Source organism: Macaca fascicularis, chromosome 2 (genome assembly GCF_037993035.2).
Source record: "Macaca fascicularis isolate 582-1 chromosome 2, T2T-MFA8v1.1".
Lineage (NCBI taxonomy): Eukaryota > Metazoa > Chordata > Mammalia > Primates > Cercopithecidae > Macaca > Macaca fascicularis.
Genome location: NC_088376.1, coordinates 179,023,859 through 179,041,457, shown reverse-complemented (window position 1 = coordinate 179,041,457; position 17,599 = coordinate 179,023,859).

Below are 17,599 nucleotides of genomic sequence, written 5' to 3'. Positions count from 1 at the left end.
CGGACTATGGTCCTAATCTCTGAAATTTGAAAACGTTGTTCTACAAATGTGTGTGTTTGTTTGGAGGAAATACAACTGGATTAGTGCCCTTCATCGCTGATAGATTTACCAACACTTAGCTTCATTTAGCATGAAGTGGGCACTATTGTGCAGAAAGAGTAAGGTATGGTAGTTTTACTTATTCCCCTTATTTGCAAGTGGTTAAAGTTGATCAAGAAATTCCTAAATGCTATGAGAAGGCAGCATGGAATTCTAAGGTTAAAAGGACCAAAACGTGAAGGTCCTTTGAATGCAGAAGCAGATTTCTATGCTGCCAGGCTTCAGTAATCAATGTCACATCTCAAAAGTTTTGTTAAACGAATCATAACTTGACAAACATGAATTAAGGGATCAAAAATGATCAGCCATTTTGCATCAGAGAAGAGCAAGAAATTATGAGGTCCCTAATTGAATACACTTCATCTTTCACTGGCTTCTGTGGAGTTATATAAACCACTCTTGGTAACTACTGCCCATGTAGAGAAGACTATGGTAGAAATATGGAAAATCCAGAGACTGTTAACTTGAAGAGACCAAGATACCATTAATGAACAATTTTTTAGTTGTTTGTTTTCTTGTTTTAAACCCACCAATCCATACTTGGGAGTTATGAATGAGACCAATCCAGTTGTTGGAAAACCAACAAACAAAATAAGTACACAGCAAAAATGTACCACATTATCATTGCCCATTTGTGAAGTAGAAAGTTGACGTCAGTAACTTTATAATGTACTATTGAAACAACTGCAGCAGAATCTTATAAAATAATTTTATTTTTTAATACATGTAGGATTTCCTTTCAAGAAGTAGTTGATAGTCTAAAGAGTACAGCTCTAAAATGGCAGTAAGTTGCTTTTGATGTTTAGCAAGTAAGACAAAAATGAAAAAAGAAAAACTATGCCTTTAATACAATCTCTAGCTTTGTTCCAGTATCCTAGTATAACATTGAGAATTGGATAAATAGACTTCCAGTGAGTTTGTTTCCACCACATCATCAGCAGAAGGACATTCAGTGAGAAACAAAAGCAGACCTTCAGTAATGCACGGCTCAGGGCAAGGACACATCCAGGTATATGGATAGTGCTGTCTCTCCAGCAGTACAATGCTTCTGTGATAATATTAATGGGCACTGGGGGGTGGAAACATGAAGATGTTGAAAAAGAAGAATAGTAGAGTCTCAGCTAGGAATGTGAGACATATTACACTTTTATAACACAGACTAAAGCCAAAGGCAGAAGAATATTAATTCTGTGAGTTTGCAGCTGGGATGATTCAAGCTTATAAATGCTTCTTATTAGGCCACTGGCAATCTGAAGTTATAAAATTATGTGGCTTTAACATCAAATAGTGCACTACTACTAATAACATATTTTCATAATTTCTCACCAGCTTACATTGAGTTATCACATTTTTGATATTTCTTAGGTGAATTTACCAACATGTGAATTGTTTTCCTCTCAAAAGAAAGTGCAACCTATGATAAGATACTCTTCTAACAGAAAATATGATAAACTGAATTTTATGTAATCAGTCTTGAAAAATCTGAGCCTTATCTCATCCTGCCTTGTTTTCTGCATATATTAAAAATATAATTCATTTTTTAACCTCTGAGATAACTGAGGTATAAAGAGATTCAATCATTTACTCTAGTTAACAAAGCAAGCCAATAATGTGATTTTTAATCCAAAGTGAGCTTTTCTAATTTTCATAGTTATTTTACCACCAATAAAAATAATCACGTTCCAGCCTGCCAGCTCTGGAGAGTCCAGCTGGTCTGCACAAGAAGATTTCCCCCACAATACAGCACAGCTGCTCTATCAACAAGCAGCCAGACTACTTCTTTAAGTGGGTCCCTGATCCTGTTCCTCGTGACTGGATGAGTCCTCCCAACAGGGGTCTCCACACACTATGTACAGGAGTGTTTGAGCCAGCAACAGGTCAGTACCCTCCTGAAATGGAGCTCTCAGGGGAAGGAATAGGGTGCCATCTTTTCTGTTCCACAGACTTCACTGGTGATACCTCCAGGTATGGGAAAACAAGGCCTCCAGGGACTGGAGTGGACCCCTAGCAAACCACAGGAGACCTACGGAAGACTGGCCTGACTGTTAAAAGAGAAACAAACAAACAGAAAATAACAATAATATCATCAACAACAACAACAAAAACCCCACAAAAAACCCATTTAAAGGTCAGCAATCTCAAATATAAAAGGTAGATTCTTTCTCATCTACCAAGATGAGAAAGAATCCATGAAAAAACGCTGAAAAGTAAAAAATCCAGAGTACCTCTTCTCTTCCATATGACTGTAACACATCTCCAGCAAGGTCAGAGGACTAGACTGAGGCAGAGATGGCAGAACTGGCAGAAGTAGGCTTCAGAAGGTGGGTAACAATGAACATTGCTGAGCTAAAGGAGCATGTTGTAATCCAAAGCAAAGAAGCTAAGCATCATGATAAAACAATACGGGAGATTATAACCAGAATAGGCAGATTAGAGAGGAGAATAACCAACCTGATGGAATTCGAAAACACAGAACATCAAATGCAATCACGAGCATCAATAGCAGAATAGAACAAGTGGAGGAAAGAATCTCCGAGCCTAAAGACTATCTTTCTGAAATAAAAGAGGCAGACAATAATAGGGAATAAAGAATGAAAATAAATAAAGAAAACCTCAGAGAAATTTGGGATTATGTAAAAAAAAAAAAAAAAAGCCACGAAACTGTGACTCATTGCAGCACTGAAATAGACAGGAAGACCAGAACCAAGTTGAAATACATACTTAAATATATCATCCAGGAGACCTTCTTCAACCTAGCAAGATAGACCAACATTCAAATTCAGGAAATCCAGAGAATCCCAGTAAGATACTCTGCAAGAAGATGAACCCTATGACACATAATCACCAGATCCTCCAAGGTGGAAATAAAAGAAAAAATGGTAAGATCAGCCAGAGGGAAAGGCCAGGTAACCTACAAAAGGAAGCCTATTAGACTAACAGTGGGCATCTTAGAAGAAACCTTACAAGCCAGAAGAGATTGGCAACCAATATTCAGCATTCTTAAGAAAAGAATTTCCAACCAAGAAATTCATATCTGGCCAAACTAAGCTTCATAAGAGAAGGAGAAATAAGATTATTTTAAGATAAGCAAATGCTGAGGGAATTTGTCATCACCATCCCTGCCTTGCAAGAGCTACTGAAGGGATATGGAAACAAAAAGCCATTGTCAGCAACTACAAAAACACACTGAAGTTTACAGACCAGTGCGACTATGAAGCAACCACATAAACCAGTCTCCACAATAACAAGCTAGCATCATGATGGCACGATCAAAATCACACATAACAATACTAACCTTAAATGTAAATTGGCTAAATGACCCAATTAAAAGACAAAATGGCAAACTGGATAAAGAGCCAAGACTCATCAGTATGCTGTCTTCAAAAGACCTGTCTCACATGTAAAGATCCACATACACTCAAGCTAAAAAGATTGAGGAAATTTATACAGCAAATGGAAAACAGAAAAAAGTACGAGTCTTAATCCTAGTTTCTGACAGAATAGACCTTAAACCAACAAAAATCAAAAAAAGACAAAACAGAGCATCACATATCAGTAAAGGGTTCAATTTAACAGGAAGACTTAACTATTCTAAATATATATGCACCCAATACAGAAGCACCCTGTTTATAAAGCAAGTTCCTAGAGACCTACAAAGAGACTTAGACGTCCATACAGTAATATTGGTAGACTTTAACACCCCACTGACAATATTAGACAGATGATAAAGACAGAAAATTAACAAAAATATTCAGAACCTGAACTGAGTTCTGGATCAAGTGGACGTGATAGATATCTACAGAATTTTCCATTCAAAAACAACAGAATATATATTCTTCACATTGCCACATGGCACTTCCTCTAAAATTGATCACATAATCAAAAGTAAAACATTCCTCAGCAAATGCAAAATAACTGAAATCATAAAAAACATTCTCTCAGACCACAGGATAATCAAGTTAGAACTCAAGATTAAAAAATTCACTCAAAACCACACAACTACATGGAATTTGAACAACCTGCTCCTGAATGACTCCTGGGTAAATAATGAAAATCAGGCTGAAATAAAGAACTTCTCTGAAACTAATGCAAACAAAGGCAACATACCAGTATCTCTGTGATCCAGCTAAAGCCAGTGTTAAGAGGGAAATGTATGGCACTAAACGCCAAGATCCAAAAGCTAGAAAGATCTCAAATTAACAATGTAACATCATAACTAAAAGAACTAGAGAACCAAGAGAAAACAAATCCTAAAGCTAGCAGAAAACAAGAAAAGTCAAGATCAGAGTGGAACAGAAGAAGGTAGAGACACAAAAAAACCTTCAAAAATCAATGAATCCAGGAGATGTTTTTTGAAAAAAAATTAATAAAATAGATCACTAGCTAGACTAATAAAGGAGAAAGCAGAAAAGAATCAAATAAACAAAATCAGAATCAACAAGAGGGATATCACAACTAACCCACCAGAAATACAAACAACCATCAGAGAATACTATAAACACCTCTATGCATGTGAACTAGAAAATCTAGAAGAGGCCAGGTGCAGGGGCTCACACCGGTAATCCTAGCACTTTGAGAAGTTGAGGCGGGCAGATCACGAGGTCAGGAAATTGAGATCATCCTGGCTAACACGGTAAAACCCTGTCTCTACTAAAAATAGAAAAATTAGCCAGGCCTGGTGGCGGGTGCCTGCAATCCCAGCTACTCGGGAGGCTCAGGCAGGAGAATGGCATGAACCCAGGAGGCGGACCGTGCAGTGAGCCGAGATTGTACCACTGCACTCCAGCCTGGGTAACAGAGCGAGACTCCATCTAAAAAAAAAAAAAAAAAGAAAAAAAAGAAAACCTGGAAGAAATGGATAAATTCCTGGACACATACACCCTGGCAAGACTGAATCAAGAAGACATTGAATCTCTGAATAGATCAATAATGAGTTCTGAAATTAATTAAGGCAGTAATAAATAGCCTACCAACCAGAAAAAGTCCAGGACCAGAAGTATTTACAGCTGAATTCTACCAGAGGTACAAAGAAGAGCTAGTACTATTTCTACTGTAAGGATTCCAAACAATTGAAAAGGAGGGACTCCACCCTAACTTATTTTATGAGACCAGCATGATCATGATACAAAAACCTGGCAGAGAAGCAACAACAACAACAAAAACTTCAGGCCAATATCCCTGATGAACATCAATGCAAAAATCCCCAACAAAATACTGGCAAACCGAATCCAGCAGCATGTAAAAAGCCTTTCCACTATGGTCAAGTTTGGTTTCATTCCCAGGATGCAAGGTTGGTTCAACATACACAAATTGAAAAATTTAATTTAATATATAAACAGAACTAAAGATGAAAACCACATGATTAACTCAATAGATGCAGAAAAGGCCTTTGATAAAATTCAACATCCATTCATGTTAAAAACTCTCAATAAACTAGGTATTGAAGAAAATTACCTCAAAATAATAAGAGCTATATATGAAAAACCCACAACCAATATCACAGTGAATAGACAAAAGCTGAAACATTCCCCTAGAAAAACAGCACAAGGCAAAGAAGACCTCTTTCACCACTCCTATTTAACACAGTATTGAAAAGTCTGGCCAGTGCAATCAGGTATGAGAAAAAAATAAAAGATATTTAAATAGGAAGAGAGAAAGTAAAATTATCTTTATTTGCAGATGGCATGATCCTATACTAAGAAAATCCCATCGTCTCAGTCCAAAAGCATCTTACACTGTGAAGCAACTTGAGCAGTGTCTCAGGATGCAAAATCAATGTGAAAAATCGCTATCATTTCTATATCTATACATCAACAACAGGCCAACAGCCAAACCAAAAAAGAGCCCATATAGCCAAGACAATCTTAAGCAAATAGAACAAAAGTGGAGGCATCATGCTACACAACTTCAAACTATACTACAAAGCTACAGTAACCAAAACAGCACGGTACTGGTACAAAAACAGACACATAGACCAGTGGAACAGAATAGAGAACTCAGAAATAAGACCTCACACCTACAACAATCTGATCTTCGACAAACCTGACATAAACAAGCAATGGGGAAAGGACTCCCTATTTAATAAATGGTGCTGAGAGAACTGTTTAGCCATATGCAGAAAATTGAAACCGGACCCCTTCTTTACATCTTATACAAAAATTAACTCAACATGGAGTAAAGACTTAAATGTAAAACACAAAACTATAAAAACCTAAGAAAAAGATCTAGGACATATAACTTTCAGGACATAGGGATGAACAAAAATTTCATAATGAAAACGTCAAAAGCAATTGCAGCAAAAACAAAACTTGACATGGGATCTAATTAAACTAAAGAACTTCTGCACAGTAAAAGAAACCATCATTACAGCGAACAGACAACCTACAGAATGGAAAAATATTTTGTAATGTATCCAGCTGACAAAGGTCTAATATCCAGTCTACAAGGAACTTAAACAAATTTACAAGAAAAAAACAAACAACTCCATTAAAAAGTGGGCAAAGGACATAAACAGAAATTCTCCCAAAGAAGACATACATGTGGCCAACAAATATATGAAAAAAAGCTCAACATCACTGATCATTAGAGAAATACAAATCAAAACCACAATGAGATACTATCTCTCACCAGTCAGAGTGCTGATTATTAAAAAGTCCAAAAACAATAGATGCTGGTGAGATTGCAAAGGAAAGGGAAACTTTTACACTGTTGGTGGGAGTGTAAATTAGTTCAACCATTTGTGGAAGACAGTGTGCCAATTCCTCAAAGATCTAGAGGCAGAAATACCATCTGACTCAGCAATCCCATTACTGGGTATATGCTCAAAGGAATATAAATCATTCTATTACAAAGATACATGCATGCTTATGTTTACTGTAGCACCACTCACAATAGAAAAGACATGGAATCAACCCAAATGTCCATCAATGATAGACTGAATAATAAAAATGTGGTCCATATATACCATGGAATACATAAAAGGAAATGAGATCATGTCCTTTGCAGGGACACAGATGGAGCTGGGAGCCATTATCCTCAGCAAACTAAAGCAGGAACAGAAAACCAAACACCACATGTTGTCACTTATAAGTGGGAGCTGAATGATAAGAACACATGGACACATGGCGGGGAAGGGGGTGGGAGTGGGAGGGAGAGCATCTGGAAGAATAATTGACGGATGCTGGCCTTAACACAGAGGTGATCGGATAATCCGTGCAGCAAACCACCATGGCCCACATTTACGTATGTAACAAACCTGCACAACCTGCATAGGTTTCCCAGAACTTAAAATAAAAGTTAAGGGAAAAATAAATCTTAAAAACAAGAAATAACACTTTTTGAGTACAACATACGCTATTTGAGTGATGGGTACACTAAAAACCCAGACATCACCACTCTACAATTCATCCATGTAACCAAAACCACTTGTATTTCTAAAACTATTCAAATAAAAACAGTTTAAAGAAAAAAATAGAAATTTTGGATTCATTTACTATGCACATCATCCCTCTTATTGGCATCAGTATGTTCAAATTACATCTTGACTGCTTAACCCAGAGGAAATGAACAAAAGACATTTTAATAGACGCTGTATAAAATTTGTTCACTACCAATTCTATTCACCTTTATAATTTTATGTTGCCCTACTTGTCCCTGGCTTCCACATTCACATTTGAACTACTTTTGGATTAATGTGTTTATTTAAAAAAAAAAAAAAAAAAAGGTAAATTAGTTTGCGACATTCTATCACACATTCTTAAAGTCAAATCTATTTTATTTTTTACGGAACTGAAAATTTGATAGTGTCAGAAGTCTAATTGACTTCTATTCATAATTGTCTTTTGTACTTGCTATTTTTAAAGATAAAGATAGAAATACAATCAGGTTGTGATGACTTTGTAACATGTAGTACGATCAGTAAAATCGGTTAGATGTTAAAGCTTAATAAACGTTCAGAGAAAATTCCTACAGAAAATAGAAAGTAACAAATCTAGTAAATTGACTAATCTGTGGTTTCTTGAATATCTAGGGGATTTTCTAATGTCTTTGGTTAAAAGAGTATTCAAAGAAGAACACAGTCACACATCTCTTGCCTTGCTTTATTAGTCATGCTGATGTAAAATCAAATATTTAAAGAAATGATTACATGTCGTTGGCTGGGTGCAGTGGCTCATGACTGTAATCCTAGCACTCTGGGAGGCTGATGCTGGTGAATCACGAGGTCAAGAGATGAGACCATCCTGTCTAACAGGGTGAAACCCCATCTCTACTAAAAATACAAAAAATTAGCCGGGCATGGTGGCGGGCGTCTGTAGCCCTAGCTACTGGGAGGCTGAGGCAGGAGAATGGCCTGAACCCGGGAGTCGGAAGTTGGGAAGTTGGAGTGAGTCAAGATGGCGCCTCTGCACTCCAGCCTGGGAGACAGAGGGAGACTCCGGGGGGGGGGGGGGGGGGGGGGGGGAAGGCAGGCAGGCATGGAGAGAGGGAAGGAGGGAGGGAAGGAGGGAGGGAGGGAAGGAGGGAGGGAGGGAGGGAGGGAAGAAAGGAAAAAAAATGATTACACGTTGAGGCTGCTCTTGTGGAGCCCAAAGCTGGAAGATTGATTGCAAATACTAAGATAATCCTCAAAATATTATTTGTCCACAGTAACTTATGGCACTGGGAAAACAAAGTCAATTGAGTTTAAAAGCTGAATCTGTTATGACAGAATCTTTTCTCTATAGTTAGGTCATTTTATGTATCCAAAGGTTGCAAAGTATCATATAAAATGATTTTATTTTTTAAATAATGCAAATTTTTCTAATTATATACTTTTCAATAAAAATTTTGTTAGAAATTAGTAATGTAATTAATTACAATATATTTTAGATTTACAAAAAATGTGAACATAATCATACACCTAGGTCCTCCTATTATTAACATATTACATTATTATGAAAATCTGTTAGAATTAATGAATGATAATGGTACATTTTGATTAACTAAAGTCAATATTTTATCAAGATATTCTTAGTTTGTATCTAATTTCCTTCTATTTTCTGTTTCAAGATCCTATTGAGAACACAGTATTGCATTTATTTGTCATGTCTCCTTAGGCTACTCTAGGTTGTGACAGTTTTACAGACTTATCTTTGACCACCATTACAGTCTTGAGGAGTACTGGTCATGTATTCTGTAGACTATCCCTTTAACTGTGATTTGTCTGATAGTTTTTTTCAAGATTACACTAAAATTATGTATGTATATATATTATTATTTATATATTATATATTTATATATTTATTCATATTATATATTTATATATTTTATATATAATATATATTTAATACATTATATATATACATATATTTGGTGGGAGGAAGAATTTGGTGGGAGGAAGAAGAGCCGAGAGGTAAAGTGTTATTTTCATCACATTATATCCAGGGTCTATACTGTAAACATGACTTATCACTGTTGATGTTGATGAATCACATGGCTGAGGTAGTGCCTATCAAACTTCTTTACAGTAAATATATGATTTTTTCATACTCCCACACTTTACCCTTTGGAAGAAAGTCATTTTGCCTAGGTTACTCAAGGAGTGAGAAGTTATGCTCTACTTCTTCGAGGGTGGGACATCTACATAAGTTATTTAGAATTATTTTGCATAGGAGATGTGTGTTTTATTCATTTATTTATTTATACAATCATTTTTATATCAGCATAGAATCATGAATACTCATTTTGCACTTTGGGCAATAAAACAATATTACTATATCTACCTTATTGTTGAAATTTTTGCAGATTTAATTACTGAGAGACTTACAGTTGTAAGTCTCTTACAGTTGTAAGTCTCTCTTATTGAGAGACTCCCATGTGAGTGTTATGTTTATTTTAGAACTTTTTCACTTTCTGGAACCAAAAGGTACTCCAGGCTCATCTTATATATTTCTACACCAGTCCTCTAATCAGTTATTTCTCCTAGGAGCCTAGGTTTCTTTAATTAGAGAATACCTTTATAAATCAAGATCTGGGAACTAGTTGTGCACATCATCACTGGCGTGCCATTGCTTCTAGTCCCTTTCAAATGAAGTATACGTATATATACTAACTTATGTGTATGCACATATCTCTAAAGTTTCTATACATAACCATCTACAGTTGACCCTTGAATAATGTGGGGGTTAGGAATTCTGACAAACCCATGCAGTTGAAAATCCACATTCACCTTTTGACTCCCCCAAATCTTAACTACTGATAATCTACAATTTTGGAAGCCTTATGGATAGCAGTGGATTAACACATGTTTTGTATGCTATATCCATTATATATGGTACTCTTACAATAAAGACTAAAGGAGAAGGGGTTGTTCTTGCTGTCTCAGGGATGGCAGGGGCAGAAGTGGAAAAGGTGGAAGGGAGGCAGAAGACTTATACTTAGTGAAACTTTTATTTCAAAAAAATCTACATGTAAGATGACCTTCACAGTTCAACCCTGTTGTTCAATGGTCAACCATACTTAATAGTTCAGTTCAATTGTATATGTACAAAAGTAACAGAATTGTTACCCTGTATCCCCTATGGAAAATAACTTCATCAATACAGTGCATATATATAGTTACTCTTACTCTAGTCTTATACACTCTGCTCATTTCTGAAGTTACTTAGGTCGCAACCAATTTTCCCCATGCCTTTCAGTGAGGTTGTTTCATACATTAGAGTGCTTGGTCACATATTTCATTACATCTTGAAATTCCATAACCTCCTTAATAATGTGTTTAAAATACTTATCTGCATTAAGGATCAATTTTTATGCTATAAATTTATATAGGACTTGACAAACACATTGAGTCATATATCTGCTGTTACCATACCATGCAAACAGTATCACTGTCCTAAAATTCACCTTTGTTACACCTATCCAACCCTTTCCCCTGTACCCCAGGAGCTCCCAGAAATCATGAGATTCTTATCACTACTATATCCTTTACCATTTTTAGAATTTCATATAGTTGGAATCATACAGTATGTAGCCTTTTCGGACTAACATTTTTTTCACTTAGAAGTGTACATTTAAAATTCATTCACCTCTTTTCATGGCTTCACATCTCATTTCCTTTTATCACTGAGTAATATCCCATTGTATGGTTGTACCACAGTTTGTTGCTCCATTTACCTTGAAAGATACCTTGCTTGCTTCCAGTTTTGGTGATTGTAAATAAAGTTGCTACAAAGATTCCTATGCAATTTTTGTGTAGACATAAAATTTCTCATCAGTTGGTTAAAAGCCTATGAGGGTAAATGTTGTACTGTAATATAAAACTATATTTACTTTGGAAATAAACTGCCATCATCTCAAAATGGCTATCTCATTTTGCCTTCCCTTTGAATAAATGTCTATGTTATCCTGCAATCTCACCAGTAACTGAATTGTCAGTATTTGGAATTTTTGCCATTCTAATAGGTGTATAATGCTAGCCCATTGGTGTTTTAATTTGCAATTCTCTAATAACAAATTATGTACAGCATCTTTTCATATTTATATCTGCCATCTTATGTTGTTTTGGTGAGGTATCTGTTCAGGTATTTTCCCTGTTTTTAAAATTTGGCTGTTTTCTTTATATTTAGTGTACATATTTTAGATATATGTGTTTATCAAATATGTTTTTTTGCAAGTATTTTCTTCCAGTTTGTGGTTTGTCTTTTGATTCTATTGGAAGAATCTTTCACAAAGAAGAAAATTTAAATTTTAATAAACTGCAACTTATCATTTCTCTTTTATTGATCATTCTTTTGTAGCTTTATCTAAAACCTCCTCATCAAACTCAGTATCATCTAAATTTTTTTCTGAGTTTTCTTGTAAATGATTTATAATTTTCTGACTTGGGTTTATGTTTCCTATTTTCAGTTAATTAATTCTTTTTTTCTTTCTTTTTTTTTTTTTTAAGACAGAGTCTAGCTCTGTCACACTGGAGTTCAGTGGAGCCATCTTGGCTCATTGTAACTTCCGCTTCCCAGGTTCAAGCAATTCTCCTGCCTCAGCCTCCCGAGTAGCTGGGATTACAGGCGAGTCCCACCATGCCTGGCTAATTTTTTGTATTTTTAGTAGAGACGGGGTTTCACCATGTTAACCAGTATGGTCTCGATCTCCTGACCTTGTGATCTGCCTGCCTTGGCATCCCAAAGTGCTGGAATTACAGGCATGAGCTACCACCCCCGGCCCAGTTAATTTTTATAATGGGTAAGTTCTGTGTCATGGTTTTATCCACATGGATGTTCAACTTTTTTAGCAGCATATGTTTAAATGCCATCATTCTCCATGGAATTGTCTTTTACTCTTTATCAAAAATCATTTGATTTGATACATGTGGGTCTATTTTTAGACACTCTGTTCTATTAATCTACATGTCTGTGTCATTTTTCAGGAATATCACACTGTCTTGCTTACTACAGCTTTATAGTAAGTCTTGAAATTGAGTAATATTAGACCTCCATCTTTGTTCTTCTTCAATATTTTCTTAGGTATTCTAGATCTTTTGTTTTTCCATATGAATTTTAGATTACATTTGTCAATATTAATAAAATAGCTTGCTCAGATTTTGAATGAGATAGTACTGAATGTATTAAGTTGGAAAGAATTGATGTATTAACAATACTGAATCTTCTAACCCACATATTCCTCTCACCCCTTCTTCCACCTGACCAACCCTGGTGATTCCCTTGTGACTCTGTGTGATGTGGTACGCCCTCTCCTCTTACAAATGTGAATAACAAACTTGCTATTCAACAGCAGTCTTTTCCTCAAGTGTGGGCTTCACCTAACCTGAATTATAAAACCTACATTTAAAACATGAGTAAAGATAATTATGTACCCATCTAGTAATATATCTAAAATTTTATTAGGCGATGTTGCTCAAAGTTTAAATGTTTTATAAACAAATGTGTGTGTGTATGCACATTCATGTACATGTTTTTAAAATGTGTAATAGAAATTGCCTCAAAACTCTGAAAATGTGAAATAATTTACACTCTTTTCTACACTGATTGAGAGTATGTATTTCCTCACATCCTTGACACTTTAGACATGTTTTTTAAGCATAATTTTAGACATAAAATTGTGATTTTAAAAATAGTGTTTAAAAAATTAACACTATTGGTTTTAAACATGATTTATTATAGTATTTGTCAATATATTCAAGATTTTTTGTTGTCAATGTTCATTTTTTATCAGTTGTGGTACTTTTATTTATTTAGTAGCATTTAAAATATATATTTCTCTGTAAATTGCAAATAAATTTATTTGCTAAATAAATATGCAATTAGTTCTTATGTACTATTCAAGAGTTCTGGGAGGAGCTTTGGCAAGATGGCTGACTAGACACAGCTGAGAAATGCCTTTTCAATGAAGAGGATCCAAAATATTGAGTAAACTATCACGCTTTGGACAGATCTTTTGAGAGGAAATACTGAATGTTGATAGAGAGGCAACACAGACACCATCGTTGAAAAGGCAGGAAGCTGAGAAGGCTGCTTAAAGTCACTGGGCATCAGGACTGGCCCACGGACCCAAACCAGACTTAAAGAAAGGGTGACTGAAGGAACTCCTGGGTACTACATTTCCACTGCAGAGCTCTGGGATCCCATCTACAAGAGTTCCTATGACCTCCAAAGACCTTTGAAGTAGCAGAGGAGGCTGCCTGGGGAACAGTCAGGGACACAGCTTGAAACTGCACAGAGCCCAGAAGGTTTTGCTGTGCTGTAAAGCTGCAGGAAAATGCAGCCATAAGTACTTATCACATAAGGCTCTCCATCTTGCACTGAGTGGTTGTAGCTCCTGCTGTCTGCAGGGCTGAGAGAGAGCAGAGCTTCCACAGCCAGAGGACAAAGTTGCATTTGATCTAACTGCCCCCTTGTCTGCTGGCTCCTCCCATGAATGCCTTCCTGGCCACTTCTGAAAGAGGATTCCCACAGCACAGACTCCACTGTCCTGCCTGAGTATTTTGCCGGTAGCCTGGGAGAACTTTATACCCCAGCACAGACAGTGCTTTACCACAAGGAGCCTATGGACAAACCCATGGGCTTGGTCCAGTTCCCCAGGACTTGAGAACACCACCCAGGAAAGTCAAGCTGAGACCTGTGGCCTAAGGTCAAGCTGGGGAATAGCCCCATACTCAGAGCACAGAGAAGAGGGTGGCATGGGTTCATGTGCTGGCACAGGAGCAACTTTGCAAACTGGACTGCGTAGCCAGCCATGGCTTCTTTACCAGGGAGCCCCATGGCTTGGAAGATCTGGAATAGCTCAACAATCTGGGCACAGAAGGTGTGGGACAAGTCTAGCAGATCAGGCCTTCTCACAGGGCAGATGGAGAAAGGCCCACCAGGTTGGGGGACTATGAGCTGAATGGGTCTCACAGCCATCTGTTGGGCTGAAAGTCCCAGATGTGTGGACAACATGCCAGTTGCATACCTGAAGTGCCACTGCCCTGCCCGGGGATCCTCTGTCCTTGACCTACCACATCACCAGAGCAGCCACAGACATACCCCACAACTTGCTGTGATTCCAGCAAGCAGAGGGGATTGGTAAGTCACCAGAGTCATGGAACTCTTGACACAGACTGACTCTAAGGGGAGGGGAGAACAGGCTACCAAATTACCTCCTTGGGGCCAAGGAAACATGAGGATGGCACTAACAGTTGAAGTGGAAACCACCAAGACCTGGAAATGGACTTAGAGAGGGAGTCATCTCTTGTCCCTGCTTTTCCCCTCTAGAAGACTGCTGCAAGAAACACTGAAATACAAAAGGGTGAACTCCAGCTGAGTAGGAGCCTATCTGCTGGCTCTTACCCTTAAGCACTATTAAGTCCATTAAATTACACTACCCAATAAAAATACACTACCCAATAAAAATACACTGTTTCAACACATGGTGTCTGTGAAACCCACTTCAGGAACTTATCTACAACCAAGGAACCCCCCGACAGGGACTTGGTCATCTGAAAGCACCTCGATATGAAGCCAATTGGCAATACACAGCATAAGCCACAGTCAAATCCTCATGGGGAAAAAGAATATAAAATCAAAAAGCCCAATCCAAATGACAGCAAATTCAAAAGAAAAAGAAGCACCAGCTCCCTCAGATAGGAAGGAATCAGCACAAGAACTACAGCAATTCAAAAAGCCAGAGCACTTCATTATCACCAAAGAATCACACTAGCTCCCTAGCAGTGTATTCTAATTAGCTTGAAATGTCTAGAATGGCAGGCATGCAATTCAGAATCTGGATGGCAAAGAAATTCAGTGAGATCCAAGAAAAAATTAAAATGCAATCCAATGAAGCCAGAAAAACAATCTGAGATTTGAAAGATGACATAGCTATATTAAGAAAGAACCAAACTGAATTTCTGGAATTGAAGAATTTGCTACAGGAATTTCAAAATGCATCTGGAAGCCTTAACAACAGACTGGACCAGGAAGAGAAAATTTCAAAATCCGAAGACCGTTCCTTTGAATCAACCAAATCAGATACAAATAAAGAAAGAAATTAAGTGAAAAAAAAATCCTTCGAGAAATACAGGATTATTTAAAGCAACCAAATCTACAAATAACACATTGCTCACAGAGAAGAAAAAAGAGTAAACAAATTGGAAAATATATTTGGGTAAAAATCCATGGTAATTTCCCCAATCTTGCTGAGAGGTCAACACAATGATTCAAAAAATTGAAAGAACTCCTATAAGATATTATATAAGATAATAACCAAGCCATACAGTCATCAGACTTTCCAAGGTCAATGCAGAAGAAAAAATCTTAAAGGAAGCTGGAAGAAAAAATGGTCATATCACCTATTAGAGGATCCCATCAGGATAACAATGGGCTTTTTAGCAGAAATCTTATAAACCAGAAGAGATAAGGGCTCTATTCTTAGCATCATCAAAGAAAAGAAATTCCAGCCAAAAATTTCATAACCTGCCAAACTAAGCTTCATAAGTAAAGGAGAAATTAAATCTTTCCCCGATAAGCAAGCACTAAGGAAATTATTTGCCACCAACCCAGCCTTATAAGAGATGCTTAAGGAAGTTCTAAACATGGAACAAAAGAACAATACCTGCTACCACAAAAATACACGTAAGTATATAACCTACAGACCCTATAGAGCAACTATACAATCAAGAATACAAAAGGACCAGTTACACCATAACAGTAACAAAACCATACATATCAATATTAACCTTGAATGAAAATGGTCAAAGCCCTACATATAAAAGACACAGAGTGGCAAATTGGATTAAAAAACAAGACCCATCTTTCTGCTGTCTTCAAAAATGCTATCTAACATGTAATGAAATCTTTTGGGTCAAAATAAAGAGATGGAGAAAGATTTATCATGCAAATGGTAAACAAAAAACAGCAGGAGTCACTATTCTTGTATGAGATAAGATCGATTCTAAGGCAACAACAGTAAAAATGGACAAAGAAGGGCATTACAAAGTAATAAAGGGTTTAATTCAACAAGATTTAGCTATCCTAAATTTATAGTATCCCTATGACATTGGAGCACCCAGATTCATAAAACAATTACTTCTAGACATAGGAAAAGACTTAGCCACACAATAACCGAGGGGGATTTCAACACCCCACTTATAGCATTGGACAGATTATGAATGGAAAAAACAAAACAAAAAAACAAAAAAACTAATGAGTAATAAATTCTGGACTTCAATTTGACGTTTGACCAGTTGGACATAACAGACTTCTACAGAACATTCTACCCAAGAACTACAGAATATATGTTCTTTTCATCTGCACATGGAACACACTCTAAGATTAATCACATGCTTGGTCATATAGCAAGTCTCAATACCTTTTAAAAAATTGAAATCATAACAAGTATATTCTCAGACCACAGTGGAATAAAAATTGAAATTAACATCAAACCACACAATTACATGGAAAATAAACAACTTGCTCCTAAATGACCTTTGGGTAAACAACCACATTAAAGCAGAAATCATTGTAAACAAATGAAAATAAAGCCACTACATTGTAAAACCTCTGGAATGCAGCTAAATCAGTGTTAAGAGAAAATTTTATACTGCTAACCACCTACATTAAGACAATAGAAAGGTCTCACATTAATCTAATATCACACTTAAAGGAACTATGGAAAACAGGAGCAAACTAATCTCAAACTAGCAGAAAAAAGAAGTAACTAAAATCAGAGCAGAAGTACACAAAATTGAGACTCCATAAAACCATCCAAAGAATCAATGAAGCTAAAAGTTGGTGCTTTGAAAGGGTAACAAGATTGATAAACCACTAGATAGGTTAACAAAGAAAATAAAAGAGGAGATACAAATAAGCAAAATTAAAAATGACAAAGGAGACATTACAAGTGATCTCACAGGAATACAAAAAATCATTAGATCCTATTATGAGCAACTCCATGCACATAAACTGTAAAATCTAGAGCAAGCAGATACATTCTTGGAAACACATAACCTCTCAAAATTGAACCAGGACAA